This window comes from Pteropus vampyrus, unplaced genomic scaffold, assembly GCF_000151845.1.
Source record: "Pteropus vampyrus isolate Shadow unplaced genomic scaffold, Pvam_2.0 Scaffold110, whole genome shotgun sequence".
Taxonomy (NCBI): domain Eukaryota; kingdom Metazoa; phylum Chordata; class Mammalia; order Chiroptera; family Pteropodidae; genus Pteropus; species Pteropus vampyrus.
The window spans coordinates 5,221,864-5,238,270 of NW_011888891.1; the positions used below are offsets into that span (position 1 = coordinate 5,221,864).

The following is a 16,407-nucleotide window of genomic DNA, read 5'->3' on the forward strand; positions in this document are numbered from 1 at the left end:
TTAGAATAGTTTGGTTTTAGGCATGTATTTGTGGTAACAGTGGGATATGAATATGTAAGTATGTTGTAGTATTATCTAGAAAAGGCAAATAGTTGGGTAAATGAGGCTTTTATCTGCTATTGAGAAAGTTAAGTATGAAAACTTTAAGTGGTCATTATTAGGGTTGAAAAAAATTTCAAACAATAATAAAATGCTTCTAGAGCTCTGAGATAAATGAGAACTAGATAATTCCTCTTTACTCCAAGTTATGTTTACTTAAAAGGAAAAGAGAATATATAAGAAATAAATTTCACGGGCTCAGCGAATGTAAGATGGATGGAAAAAAAAGGGAGTTAGAAATCATTTAATCTGACCCTACTTTTCATTTTGAAAATGGTAAACTGAGGATCAAATTTTCAGTGTTGGATAGTAACAAGAACAAAGGAGGGAGATAGATAGATAGTTTGAGCTCAGTGTAGCCTATCTACAGTGAGAAACCCATGAAAAATTTCCTATAATAGAATGTTCTCCATGTCACCTTCAGAATAAGCATCAGGAAATAAGGCACATTTGCTATTACCAAATACATATAGCCAATTCATATCTGAATTATAAAATCAAGTCTGGATCTCAAATCGTGACTTTGAATTATATATACATAATTTAAGAATTTGAGTGGCTGTGGCCCCATAATACCTAAAACTTTGAGCAGCCCACAAGTTAAAAGCAAATGCTTTGGAAAGAACAGATGAGGCACACCGGTGGGAGGGAGAAAGGTTGCAAGGGCAGCACTTTTTTCTAGAATATACCTCCCAGGTAGACTACCGCAAACCTAGGTTCACAGTTGAATCTTAAAAGACAGAATTTCAGATACCCACCACATCCCACCTGGCTGGCTCAACCTGGAACTTCTGATTGCCCAGCCACCTTATCTAAGACATGCAGGGGTTGTAGGTCATCCCCAGGTTCAAAATTAGCACACATCCCTGGCAACTACTTTTAGTTCTATCCAGAGCTTTCCTAGGAGTTTTCTCATTGAAACCCGTGGCTACACTTGGGAATGCAAAAGAATTTTTTCTCTTGCTCTCATGTCTCCTATCTCTACCATTTCTGCCAAAACACTTACCTTAGTTGAAACAATGTCAATAGTCCCTTCCAAGCGCCTTCATCTGCACGGCCCTTTGGCTAGCACTCGATTTCTTCTGGTTGAAGAGCTTCACTCACATAGCCAGGTGACTACTGTGACTTTTCATTCACAGTTTCTTTATGTCTTTCAGAGAAGTTCTGGTTAATTCTCACAACCTATGAAATGGAATGCTTCCTTAATTTCATTACCCTAAGCAACCATTTCCTAAGCACATGAGCTATATAAGATAGACACATAGGGATAAAACTCATCCTTGCCCATGTGCTTCAGTGACTGGTGAGAGTTGCTTTTTTAATACTGAGTTCTTAGGGAAAGGAAACCAGAAGACATGAGATACGTGCTATTGACCAATCCCAGGGCTTCTTTCTTTTGAGGAGTTACCACAAGATTCCATATCAGCAGCATGACTCTTTCAGCATTTGTGGGAGGCACCAAGGGAGCCAGAGCAGCAAGGTTTTCAATATGCTTGTGTTGGAAAGTCACATGCTTGGTTTTCTACCTGAATCAGACAGCATGGCTGCCCTACTTTCACTACATTTGGCCAATGTAGGAATTTTGAGAACAATAAACACTTAAGATAGAATTAAAAAAGTATTCCCAAGCTGTTACTTTGCCATCTTGACAAGGACCAAACCTGTCATTGCAGTTCACCCTGCCCAGAAATTAAAAAATTTTCGTTGAAAAATGGAATTTCAAGTATTCCAAAAATATCCTCATCACCTTTGCAAGCATCTGTTGTTTTAAAAGGAAATTAGTATATAGACTCACAACTGTATGAAACTTAGATAGTTGGAAACAGAATTATAGAATTTTCAGGTTAGAGTACAACTTACATTAAAAAGCTATATCATGAAAATATTAACCGTAGCATTATTTGCAAAGACAAAAAATTAGGACCGACCTAAATGCCCATTACTAAACTATTTAAATAAATTGTAGTATCTTCATGTATTAGAATGCCATTTACCTTTTAAAAAGAATAAAGTGGCTTTATGTGTTTGGAATAAACTTCAAGATCCATCATTCATTGAAAAAGTAAAGCGAAGACCAGAACTAGATGACTAAGAAGAAAAGGTGGAAGAGAGATTCACATTTTGCTCTATATCCTTTTTTAGCTGTTGAATTTTAAATTTGGTACTTGAATTAGCTATTCAAAAAATATTTTTTAAAATCCACATTTATTGGTGATGTGTGCTATTGTCCATGCCTTTCTATTTGATTCTCTAAATAAACAGATACTGTTTTGTTTTGTTTTGTTTTAAATAGTAAGACAGCCACAAGGAAGAGGAAGTTGAGGGAGTCCTATGAGTTGCACATGTGGAGTCTGGGGCTTCCCAGTAAAGGAAAGATTCCTATGATCATGTGGAAGGGGAGATCCCATAATTGCTAAAGAATTCCCGGCAGGCATTTATGGGATTAGTCATTGCTTTTACAATTTATTTCTCAAAAGCTCCAAATGCAGATTCTAGAAGATTTTCAATGGGAACTGCTTTAACTAAGGAGAATATTCAGGGAAGTTCTCATCAGCACGTAGGAGAGAATTTCACAGAAGGTCAGCAGTAGGCATAAGGCAGAATGAGCATTTTTTTTCATAATAATAATGACTTATATTTGCTTATATGTTTTATTGTATTTCCCCACATCATAATGTAAGCTCCATGATGTAGGAGCTCTGTCTGTTTTGCTCCCTGCAGTGTCCCCAGTTCTCCTGTGCCTGGCACACAGAAGGTACTTGGGTTGCTTCCAGACTACTGGAACTGGGGACCATAACAGCCAGTTATTCTATAGCCTGTGGCTGCTTATGTAGGCATTAGTCTGTTAGAAGGTAGAAAAGACTTGGCCATGAAAACCAGGATTCAGAATTCCAGTCTCTGAATGGGCAAAGCAGAATTCAATTTCAGAGGAACTGGGGAGTTAGAAAAATAATTAAGCATGAGGGAACGAGGCAAGAGACTACTGAGTAAGCAGAACAAGATAGGGTCTTGTCTTAAAAAAAAGAAAGAAAAGCAACCAGCAAACAAATTAACATGAGACAACTCTCCCAAACAAATAACAAACATCACAAGAAAATAGAAGAGGTAGCCCTACCATTAGGGCTGCAGTTTACAGGTAGAGGAAGATTATCAGCAGACCAGGGCTGCTGCTGAGTCACTGTACCCCCAGAGAGTTGAGTGGTTGAGGTGGGCAAATCTCTGACTTAGGGTCTAGGGTGGCATCAGAGTCTAGGATGTGACACAGATAAGTGAGCCTAGTAGATGAGGTCAGAGGCAATTAGGGAAAACAGTTGACGTAGATGGTTTCAAGTTCTTACTTCCAATCTTAGAGTGGAAGTCAATGAGAAATTTACACTGTCAGCTATTTTTCTTGGAAGGCAGACATTCCAGGGTATATTCAGCCAAAGTGCATCCAGAAGTCAGAAATAAGGAATCTAGCCAGCCAGGAAATGTTAAGCATATCTCTATGGATTCCATAAGTGACTGCTTTAGGCCTAGTTAGGAAGTGATTGATGATAAAGAGATAAATGGACTAGAGCTATCTGATGATTTTTAATGGTTTTTGTAGGTCTGATTTTAGAGAAACTATTTTCTTCTGTCTCATCTATTCCCTGGCCAATCCAGAGTACACAGATTTTAATGTATAGACAGAGGTAGAGTCGTGCTACCCCCTGGGATGCACTAGAGCCATTGGTCTATTCTCAAGTCTCATAGTCCTTCAGTTTGGTCAAAACATTTACCTGACTTGAAATGATGTCAGTTGGCCCCGAAAATGTGTCTCCAGCTCTTTAGTCATCCGTGACTTCCTCTAGTTTTTGAGTTTAATACACAGAACCCTGGCTTATTGAGAAGGGCTAGGCCATCTGGGTCATTCTTACAAACATCTCTTTTGAAAAAATGAGTGTTATCGGTCTTTGGCAGTCCCTTCTTGTTATGGAGATCTTGTTAATGGAGAAATTCAGGAATTTGTCATTTTATTTTGGATAACTACAAGAGGCAGTTAAATGCTCAGTAAATTTTGGCAAGAAGAACTTGTTTACTAGAAGATACTGTCCTGATGAAAAGTATTATCACTACCTTCTGTGGTTTATTTTGCTAACATATATGTCTGTAAGAACATTTTAGAGTGTTGGTAGAATTATTTTTATATGTTTACTTTTAATATCTTGGTGGCTAATTATTTGCATACAAAAGAAGGAGTTGGCATTTTCTACGACATTTTTATGTATGAAGCCAACCAATAGTGAAATCGAGACTCAAATACTTTAGCTGTGTGGATTCTAAACAAGAGTTAATGGAGGTATATTTCAATGGCTTTAGTATCTAGTACCTTTTAGTATTCTAATGTATTATTTTAAATTATAAAAGAAGACATGTTCATTGTAGGAAAAATTTAAGGCACAATAAAACATTAGCTTTCAAAAATACAAATTATCTCTCATCCTGTCAACCAGAGATAACGAACCACCTTTACCATTTTTTCAACATCTATATTTTACTACCTTTCTTGACTTAATTAAATCAAATGTGTGTTTGTTGAATTTTACCACTGAACTTGTAATCATAAGATAAAAGACATGGTTCACATCTGAAATAAACCAAATGTCTTCTCAGAAAGATAAGACATACATTTGAAAAAATCTAGGCAAAATGCTAAATTAAATATAATCAAGTACCAAATTTGCCCAAGTTAGAGGCTCACTCAGTCAGGTGAAATCCTTAGAACATGGATTTCAAAATAATTCTCTGTCTATCTTGGGAATTCATTCATTCAACAAATGTTTATAGAACACTTACTGCATGCCTGGCATTGTTATGATGTAGAACTACTTCCTAAGGTAGACTTGGAGAATTTCTCAACTAAAGGTGGTTAATGCCTCCCTCAGTTTATCTTGTACACTGCCAACTCCTTATCTTGTACCACTCATTCTCCACAAGCCACACTGGACTTCTTGTTCTTGCTGTTCCCTCTTTCTGGAACACTCTTCTCCAAATATCCACCAGGCTTGTTTTTACTTTTTTGTTTTTTTGTTTTTTTTTTTTAGCATTTATGAAAATTCTCTCTCTCTATTTATCTATCACCTCTCTCTCTCTCTCTCTCTCTCTCTCAACAGAATACAATAGAAATGGGACTTTACTTATCTAAAGATGAAAATGCAGTAAAGTTTATCTCAATTAGGTAAAAGGAGAATAGACATGGCATCACTATTGAGAGATATCACAGGAAACCCAGACAGACAATAGTTATGTAGGTGAGGCTTTATTCAAAAGTCTCCAAATGGGCACAACAATGAGACAAAGTAATGACAGAAGTCTTAGCTTTCCAGGTATCAGCTGTACATTATAATTAACAAGAAGTTGATTACCTAATTAAGTTGTGATTTTCATCATGTACTCTATTTTCTTTTGCCTTCTACATTACCACTTCTCTACTGGTTCCTCCATACCTCTTCTAGTCATTATCTTCGTGATTTTTCTCCTTTTGTCTACTCTTATAAAGAATTCCTCTCTGACCCATTATCTTTTGGCTTTGCACATATGTCCTGGGTTTCCTCATCTGTTTTTGTGGCATTAACTACTACCTGTATTCTGATGTTTGCTGAATCGATCTCTACAGCACGTAGTACCTGGCACTGAGTAGGTACACAATAAAGGCACCTTTTATTTATGCAAAATAAATATATGAAGTTTTTTGAGGGAGAGAAAAGTTCCTACTGTGTGTCAACCATTGTTGTAGGTGCTGGAAAAGTTTCCTACTTCATAAAGCTTATATTTTATATACCTAGTATACAATTAAACAAATACATGAAATTCACAAACAAATGAACAAAATAATTTCACTTAATAGCAAGTGCTCTGAAGAAATAAATTAGAGTGGAATATTAGCATGTTTGGGGCTGGCTTGTGGGTAGTGATCAGGGAAGGCCTCTTTTAAATTGTATGTGAGCTGAAATGATGCAAAGTTGCCAGTCATGCAAAGCACATTCCAGGTAGAGGAAATAGCAAGTGAGGGAGACTTGAGGAGGTATAAGCAGAGGTTCAAGAAAATGAATGAAGATCAGAGTAATGGAGCTTGGTTAGAGGGAAGGAGCTTGGTGGGGAGAGGAGGCTGGCCCTTTTACGTGGCTCCTGTGCTCTCCAATTTGCCCTAGACCTCATGTCTTTCCTTTATCTTATCACTGGCCACTCTCTCTTACTTTACTAGTCTTGTTTTTGCAAGTATGTGAGTTTGTGACCTTTCCTTGTTCTTGCCTTGGTAAGCCATACTGACAGTTTAAAAAGGTCCATGCTTTAGTTTACTTCCAGGCATCCACATACGCTGCCCTCACTGCCTGTATCACCTTTCCTTTAATACTTTGTGGACAAAGATTGAGCTCACAATGCATTCCATTCTAGCAAGCCTTCTTTGATCTCATCTGTCTGGGTTAGATGTCCCTCCTATGTTCCCAGAGTCCTACACGATAACCAAGGCACAGAAAAATTGAGTAACTTCCCCCAAATCATGTAACAAGGCCAGGCAATTCAGCCCACACTCTTAACCACTGTGCTTTCGTCCCTACCTCGTAAGGCTATTTGTTGAAGTACACGGGTTAATGCATGCAAAGTGCTTAACACAAGCCCTGACATTTGGAAAATACCTGTAAATGTTAGCTCTAATTACAGACATGATCTTTGCCCCTGAGAAGCTTATGGTCAAGAAAGGGAGTTAAAAGTTTAGTTAATATGTGAGTAAGATGGAGAAAACAATTTGAAAACCAAGAAAGATCTTTAGTATAGTTTTAACTTTCTTTCATTTGCATCCTTTGGTAAAGTACCTGCCACTTAATAACAGTGATGTTGATACCCATTGAAAAAGAACATGTTAAAAGGAAGAACAGGTCTTATGAGAAAAACTATAAATTCAGTTTTAAACATGTTAAACTTGTCTTCTGGAGCTGCTTATCGAACATACAATTAGAGATGGCCAATAGGCTGGACAAAATTCACCCTGTTACTTAGGCGTCATCCTTGATTCTTCCCTTCCCTCACTTCCACATCTAATCCAGCAACAAGGCCTTGTTGGTTCAACTTTCAAAATATGCCTGTAATCTGCCTTCTTTTTTTCTGCTACAACCTTGATCCAAACCACCACCATCTCTCTGTGCCTCATCTTCTTCTAAACTGGCATTTTATTTCTAAAAGATAATTCCTAGGAATGAGATTGAAGGGTTGAAGAGTATACATAATTAACTTTTCATAGGTATCACCATATTGCTTTCCAAAAACTTATAACACTTCAAATTTCACCTGACATACATTTTAGTAATTTTCCCTTCTACCTCCCCAATGTAAGAGAATTGAAAAATCAATGAATTTATACTAGGTTGTCATCCAGTGATATTTGGTGAAATTTATAGATTTGATAGGGGATTTTTCATTTAGGTTAAAATAACTCCCTGTAGAGAAGTGGCCCATGCTGCATGAACAATCCTTTTGGTCCAAACCATCTTCAGGAGAGACTTTGGCAAGTCTGGTGCCAATCTTGACATTGTAGTCTTCAGAGATGATTATCACATCTATTAGATGTCTAGGTACCTGAACAATTAGTGTATGTCCTGGCAAGAGAACAAACATTAAGGCACATCACGTTTATCTTATTGAAAAGCAGACTCAAGTAGGGTTGTTACTATACGATCCTGAGAGGTGAGTGACAGTCTTTTAATATGGCTTTTATTGAGACAGACTAACTCTCTTTTCTCTGTCATTTTCTTCTCTAAGAAAATTAAGAAGGCTTCAGTTCTTGGAAATGAGAGAATCTGTTTTCTAGAATTTTGATTGGTTATAGACACTCTAGGAGAAAAATCTTTGTCATTTGTAGAAATACTCCTAGGGATCTCCTGAACCAGTGAGGAGACTACTGTGAGCCCTGTGAAGCTCAAGGCTGAATGGATCTTCCATTGCTGACTGAGAATGGGAATCAGAACTTGCTAGATTCGTGTATCTCTGCTGAGGTACGTAAAACAGAGCATGACTGAACATGTCATTGAGGTGACCACTGCAGGGACCAGTGGAAGCTCAGTAGGCAAACAGGGGTCCTGACATAGGAGTCCCTATGGCCTGCACTAACCAGCTGAGAAGAATTTGTGCAGCCATCGTAGTAGAGAAGATGAGAGCTACCTGTTGGTAAGAAAGGGCTGAGGATTTAAGCCCCAAAAGAAGTTTTACAAAAAGAGGAAATATATTGATAACACTAATGGATGGATGGATGAGAGAGAGAGAGAGAGAGAGAGAGAGAGAGAAATGTAGGTTCTTGTTTAAACACATTCTTCAGATAATGCAAGGAGAAAAATTAGGTGGTGAAATTTCCCTCAGTTTAGGGGAATCACAGACATGGACTAGGCCCTGATAATTTATCGTGTTGTTTTACAAATGCAAGTTTAGTCAGAATGGCATCCTACTTTCTTTTAGGGAACTGAGCAGAGGCATATCAGCATCTTGCCTCAATCCCTCCTTTGTGGAAAAATGACCCATTTTCAGTCAAGGAGCATAGCAGTTTGCACATTTTTGTGGGGTTTTGGGGTTCACAGTACCCACACACTGCTTAATAATGTTCTGGTTCAAGGGATCTAGGCTCAAAGCAAAAGAACAACTGAATCTAATATATGTACTTTTTTTTTCATATACCTATGAAAAAAGAAACTAAAATAAACAAAACCTACACACTGTTTGGGATAATTCCTACCAGAGCTCATTTCTCTTTGAAACTTTAAATCAGGGAAGTAGGCGACCTACTCAAGAATAGAATATTTTTGTATAAAGTTTTGAAAACAGACTAATTATATTGGTTATAACAAGTTGTGGGATTTTATATTTTGAAGGTTTTGTTGGTCTTTAATGTGGCTTCTTAAAGTTGTGTTTCAAGACCACCCCTTGTTAAAATAACCTTGAGGACAGTATTTTGTGGTCTCTATCTGAAAGAAACCTGGCACCTTCTTCCCTCTCCTGTTGAGTATTAATCCTCCACATGTCTGGTTCCCATTCATTGGTTTGTACGATAGTGACCATGGATTCCAGAAGGACATTGCAAAAAAAGGACATTACAGAGCACAGTGTGAGAAACAAATCTATTTCAAATGTATAAGCATGTGTAGCTAGAATAGAAAATTTATTGTTCAAGGAAGGAATTGTAACTGTTGGATCTCCTGAACTGTCTGGGTTAAAGCTTTTAGCTCAGAGTTTTAGATTATGGAGAGGGGCTGGGAAATGTCTGTTAAAACTGGAATAAATACGGGAGTCACTAGGTGATGCTAAGAAATCAGAAGCAACCCTGCAACCAGTTAAAACAAAAACAAAACAAAACTAATAAATATATGGCTATCATAAAAAGTGTAAAAGAATTAAAAGTCACTAGAAAACTAGATAAAATATAGGTTTTTGAATATTGTTAAAAATATTAAAATGTAAAAATTAAGTAGTAAGGAAGACAAAATAGACTGATATAGTTAAGATAAAAGAAAACCATCATATTTAAAAAATAAATAAAATATGTTAAAATAATGAAATTAAGCCAAAGATTGAGAAATATAAAAAGTTAAAATCCACTGAGTTAAAAATGGAAGTAAAAATGGGTAACAGATAAAAATACTAGGGCTAACATCTCAATGTGGAATCAAATCTCCAAAGCTTCCAAGATGAGGCCACTTAATTCTAAGATAAGTCCCCAGATTGCTGAAGGCTGAGAGCAAAGACCTGTGTGGCTTCTTGTTTGCCCCTTTCATTGCTGGCTTGCGCCCCTGTCCGTTGTCCACTTGGTTAAATGCTCTTTGTGCTGTGGGACAGCTCTGCCTACCTACCATGCACAGCTCAGCCTGGTGCACGAACAACAGCCTTGGATGCTGGACAGTGTTGTCAAATTCAGGCGGGAAGATGGGCTCCCAAGATAGCAAGGAAGTGCATATATTTAAAGTGTTTCAGTTTTGAAAATATTTAATAGATGCATTTGAGATCTTCATTCACCTTAACTGTTCACATGTTGCACCATAAATTTGTCTTACCCAGCAGATAAAATCTAGTCGTGGCACTGAGTGTACTCTAGGCATATTTTTCTGTAGTGGAAATAATACCAGAGAAGAGAGGGTTAAAGAATCCTGGAGATTCCACATTCCTAACCTCTGGGGGAGGGCACAACACAGAACTGGGTTAGAAAGGCAATTGGTGGCTGGAATTCAGTGTGGGGTGTGAGGCAGATCACTACAATCATGCTCCTTAATCAGTGTTTCTCACTTGCTCAACTCTGGACACGTGTTTTACACTATATTTAACTCCTAATGCAATGACCTAAATTTAAATGACTTCCAGTAACACAGATATGTTGGCCTGATTCAAAACTCGATAGAATTTAGAGAATTGACTTACAGTTTTCATTGCTTCTTGGAAATGTGCCAGATCATGTCACTTCGTTTGTACATGTTGTTGTACTCAGATGGCTTTACATATGCTGTATGTGTAAAAATATTTTCTGGTATTTTTTTTTTTTTGGAACCATATCTATAGCCAAAATTTTAGTACTATATGTATTGTTTTATGAGTGTTTCAAGGGATTATTTAAAGATGCATTCACATAGGAATGATTTTTATTTCTTCTCAAATATGTAATACCCCCTGCTCTACCTTCATTGTCAAGTGTGTGGTCTTGCTCTCTACTGAAAACTGAGGCAAACGTGACAAGTAACACAAGCTCCCACCATCACATTTTGATTAATTACATTTGGTGAATTACATTCATCCGTGCCCATAAACTCTGCCTTCCTCTCATGACAATTGGCGAACCCTCTGTGTCCCTAAGCTCTTCCACTTGACTGCAAGATCCATTCCTCTCTTGCCTACTCAGGAACATTTTTCCAGCAATTATCACCCCCACCCCCCCGCCCTTGTTTTGAAATTTAAAGCACCATTTTGTGTCTTTTCACTAGAGCAGACCCATCGGCATATAAAAACCCACAGGGACCATGTCATTTCCCTGCCATCCTATAGTCTGTTCTCAGCTCAGCAACCAGAGTGATTCTGTTAAAACCTGAGTCATATAGTGTTATTCCTCTGCTGGAAATCATCTGATAGCTTCTTTCCTCAGTCAGAGAAAAGAACAAAATCTTTAAAATGGCCAACGAGGCCCAAATGAATTCCCTCTTCCTCAACTTCATCTCTTTTCTTCTTATTTGCTTTGTTTCAGCCATATTGGGCTCCTTGCTGTTTCTTGAACATGCCAAGGGTGTTCCCAGCTCAGGGCCTTTATATTTGCTTTCTTCTTCCTGGAATGCTCTCCCCTAGACATCCTGCTCTCTTACCTCCTGCAGGACTTTGCTCCACTATCACTTTCTCAGTGAGGTCTACCTTGACCAACTTATTTAAAATTGCATGCCCTATCCATTCTCCCTATCCCCTTTTCTGTTTTAGTAACATCCCTCTCCTGCCAACCTCCCACCCAGGATTCATCATCTTCCAATATACAATATGCTATCTCTCTCTCTCTCTCTTTCTTTCTCTCTATTTCTGTTTTTCGTCCACTAGTATATAAATATCATGCAGGCAGAAATGTAGATCTACTGCTCGGTAAAGGGCCTGGTAAATAGTCCCTCAGTATTTGTCATTCGAATAAATGAAGAAGTAAATTCCCTAAAAGCAGGTACCTTGTTGGCTTGTCCATTGCTCTGCCCTCAGTGACTAGGATACTGTTTGGCTCATCATAATTTTTCAATAACTAGTTGTTGAATGAATGGATAGATGAATCAAGATAGAAATTAAGAAAAACTGTACAGTACCATCTCATAGCTCTGAGCTACCTATTCACCCCACACCTCTGAGTTGGTTATTCAGGTTCTTTGCTTTACATTCATTTGGCTCTCAAATGATCCCAGATGAAAACATAATTAATTTGTGGGCTTCAGCCTTAGCTGATCCCTCAAATGCTTTCAAAGGATGGGATGAGACTGGGGACTGAGAGGTTGTGGGCTGGGAAGGGCAGTGGGGAAAGGTTGGGATTATAACTGCAAGGCCCATACTTTTGCCTCAGCTTTTATCTTTTGGGTTGAATTTATTTATTCATTCAAGAAATATTTATGAAATTTCATCTATGTGCTGGACACTAGAGATACAATTCATTTATTCATTCTTTCATTCTGCAGTGCTGAATGTTGCCCCTGTTTCTGCAGCTCCAAGATGTCCTCGCATAGTGTTAAGTCTCCAGAAGCAGAGGCTGGAGCCTTGGCCTCAGGGAATGGTGAAGGCACTAATTACAACCTCCTCCTGGAGGGAGGAGGCAACTGGTAGGGGCTCATTCAATTCAAGGTTAGGGTCCACTGGGAGTCCTATCTGTTGCACAGGATACTTTGAACCCAAAGAAACAAGCAATGCCTCAAACACTCCTGGACTTTACACTTTCTTTAAATGGGGATGCTACTTGAATCTCTTTTTATGACAAAAGAATTAGAGCTTAGATTCACCTGGCAACAGTCTTTAATCCTTATCCTTGGTTGTCAGTATCTTATCTGACCTAAAAAACAGGAAGATTGTTTGATATGGTTCTTTTCTACTACTTTAAGAATTTTTATCTTTAGCATTTATTTTTGTTTCTGGTGGTTAGAGTTATATTTACAGCCAGAAATGGATTGTGAACAAGAAGCTTCTCTTAAGCATCCGGTAGCTAAACCTAACAGAGTGCTTTCTACATAGATATCCAGTAGCTATTTATTTCATTGTATGCTTTGCGTACTGGGAGAAAGTCTGTTTCCCTTCCTACAGACATCTCCTTATCTTTTTCTTAATTCAATTTTCCTGTTTACTAGAAGCTTATACAAGAAAAATTGGCAAAAATCAATCACATAGCAGGATATGATTCACTCTCTTTCTAGATGTGAACGGCAGTGAGGGTTGGCAATCTGGGTTATTCTTTTCAAAAGCCTGACTGGGAAAGGAAAATGAGAGGGTGGGAGCCTGAGGACATTGAGTTAAGGGTGGACTTCTAAAGAAAGATGGGAGTAACTATCACTTATCTGTGGCCTGAGCAGAGTTAGTTAAGAGGAAGAAATTCAGAATATATAGAAGAGAAAGGAAATATTACATAATGAACAAAAGAATGAATTAACGTGGAGGATGTGGGGGGAGTGAGGGAGGAAGTGGGCTTGAAGAGAAAGCTGAAGCTTAGAACAACTCCTAAAGCCAGTATACAAGCGCTGACCAGAGGTACAGGAGAGCATTGCTGAGCTATTGGCTAAGGTCCTCACCTGCTCAGGAACATTGAATAAGGTCACTTCAACAGACTGGAATTAGAGGCAGTCCCTGTAAAGGCCTGCTCCAATGTCTGGCACATAGAGAGACTTAGGGGCAGTAGTAATTGTTATCATTATAGAATTAATGGGTCACTTTGGAGTGTTGATGTAAGAACATCCAAACCTGCAGAAAATTTTTATAAAAATTTGAGTTAAACAGTGGATTTGCTTGAAAGCAAGTTCCCAATAGACCAAGATAAATGCTTCAAAGAAATGACAGTCTGCAGCTTCTTTTATGCATTTGAAATTCAAGAGGGAACATAAGGAAGATTATATAAAGTGGACAAAAGCAAAGTGGGGATTGTATTAGAAAATAGTTAAGATTATGTGCTCTCTTGAGGGTGATCACACTTTAGAGGGAGGAGTCTGAAGAGAGGCATTTCAAAGGAATGTTAAGCTAGATACACAGAAACAATGGACAGGGCTTACTTAAGGCAAAGATAAGCCTTTTACTGAAGAACTTATATGGGTGAGGCATGACTACCTACCAGGACCTGCCCAGTTGGGAATTTATGATCAGATCACCCAGTGAAGTTACTTTCCATAGAACCCTTTTTTCATACACAGGAGAAAATATACATTAAACATTTTTTTATTCTGAAATAATCTCAGACTAAAAGTTTCAAAATAATGCAAACATTTTTATTTATGGTTCAACCATTTTTACCAGTTGTTAACATTATACTAGACTTGCTTTATCATTCATGTTGTAGTTCTCTTTTTTTATGTACTTGTGTATAATTTTTTTCTGATATGCTTTAGAGTAAGTTGAAATATGACCCCTTACCTCTAAATACTTCAGTATTTCCTAAAAACAAAAAACAAAAAACAAAACATGCTCTTACATAACCAGAATAATTATTAAAATCAGAAAATTAACATCAATATACAACATGATCTAACTACAGACCTTATGCAAATTTACTTTGGTAAAATTTTGAAAAGTGAATTATTATATCCCTCATCTTTGAATAGGCTAGAGTTTTTTTTAAACTAAGATGATATATTCTCAGTACATCAGTGCAAAGATCATAAAGAAGTACTTTTTTTTCAAAAAATAAATTAAACATTTAACATCTGTATACTCAGTTTTTAAAAAGTGGATTGATTTAAAACTGCAGTGGTTACAGGAAAAGGCTCAGTCTATTCAAATAAGATTGCTAATGGAGTTTTCAGTAATGGCAAAAAAAATAAATAAATAAAATAAGAGGTGCCTGGGTCATTGTTTTTACAGTAATTTGCCATGGAACCCAGGATTATTTTAGGAAATTACTAATGGAGGTGTAAAAATAATGACTATCACATTTCTCAGTGCTTCTTATAAAATGTGGAATTTTTACTTCTAGCATGCAAAAATGTCAAGATGTGTCCAAAGAGGAATACATTGCTCTGAGACCACTGTCACACTTAATAGCGAGGGTTCCAGGGTCAGGGAGGAGGCAAAGGGCCTGTCTCTTTAAAGCTAAGAAGGTCATAAAATTCCTGGACAAACAGCAGAAAGGACAACTTGATGAATGAGCAGCCATTTTAAATGGGAAGTGACAGAGCACTGCCCTCTCTTTGGACATCTTCTCATAAATCCTTAGAGAGTCCTGGCTAGTGCTGTCCATTTAGCTCATTCCTAGAAGAGTGTAGACACATATTCTGTTTTTCTCTTCTTTTATCTATTTATTTAAATTATAAAGGCAATCCACCCAAAATTCTTACTCTATTAAATTGTCTTATAAAGTTTCCATATTTGTAGGTCAATATAGCAGCAATATCAAATAGCCCAATCTAATAAAAGAGGTGTAACCTAAAAGAAGATTCAAACAATAGAAAATAACAAATAGAAAAGAACAAAATGTTAAAAGGTGTTTATCCTACTTATTCCCAATATCCTTCTCGGAAGTAACCTCTATTAAATTTTAAAGTGTATTCTTCCATTCCTTTTCTAAACATTTATATCATATGTGTATTTAAAATGTATAAGTGGGCCCATTCTATATGCATGCTTTACAAACTGCACAATGAGAGTTTTACATGTCAGAAAATTTGTTTCTCCTCATTCTGGTAACAGTTGCCTAAGTATTCCATATTATTGTTTCATGGTTTATTTAACCATTTGCTTATTAATTCCCTTATTAATATGTAGCTCAATTTTGGCAGTACCAAATGAAGATCACAGTGCACATTTATTTGTACATATGAACAAATTTCTGTAAACCATTTCCTAGAAATGGAACAGCTCGACCAGAGGTATATGAATTTACAATTATATTAAGCATTGCCAAATTCCCTTCCCAAGAGAGTTTACCAATGTATTCACTAACAGTTTATATTTTCCCTCATCCTCACTTATATTAGGTATTCTAAATCTTTTAAATTCTTATTAATCTGATGGGAGAAATATAATATTATGTAACCATGTATTTCCTTGATTAGTAGTGAGGTCAAACAACTTTCGACAAGTTTTTATTGGCCATTTATTTCTTTTGCCAATTACCTTTTTATAACTTTTGATTGTAGGCAGATTGAATATTAATTCTCTATTTGTTTTATGTTCTATTATTTCTCACAGTATTGTCTTTTAACTTTATGATAAATTTCATCATTAAAAGTTTTTAATTTTATTTAATTAAGTCAACCAATCTTTTCTACTCTGAATTCTGGAGTTTTATAATTTAGGAAGACCTTCTCAATCTTAAGAGTAGAAAACATTTTTTTGTGTGTATTTTATACTAATTTTAAATTTTACTTTTTACCTTTAGCTCTCTATTACATTTGTCATTATTTCTGGGTATAATTTGAAGTAAAGGTCTGGTTTTATTATTTTTTTTCTAAGTAGATATTTATGCTAATATTATTTGTTGAATGACTATATCCTTTCCTAACTGATTATAAATGCTAACTTTATGGAATATACCAAAGTCCTATTTATATATGAGTCTGTTTCTGGACTTTGTATTGTTTTATTTACCTAGGTATTTTCACATCCTTACCA

General features: G+C 36.8%; 1 protein-coding gene across 3 annotated transcripts in view; it reads right to left on the reverse strand.

The window, feature by feature from the left end:
* ZC3H12C (zinc finger CCCH-type containing 12C) overlaps positions 1–16,407 on the reverse strand; it is a 331,193-nt gene that overhangs the window by 59,798 nt on the left and 254,988 nt on the right. The window contains exon 1 of one of the 3 annotated variants that reach the window (XM_023533750.1): positions 683–687. The exons of the other annotated variants lie outside the window; for them this stretch is intronic. The gene's annotated coding sequence lies outside the window, so the exon portion shown is untranslated. Of the gene's footprint in view, positions 1–682; positions 688–16,407 lie in introns of those variants that run through there. 3 annotated transcript variants of the gene reach the window in all.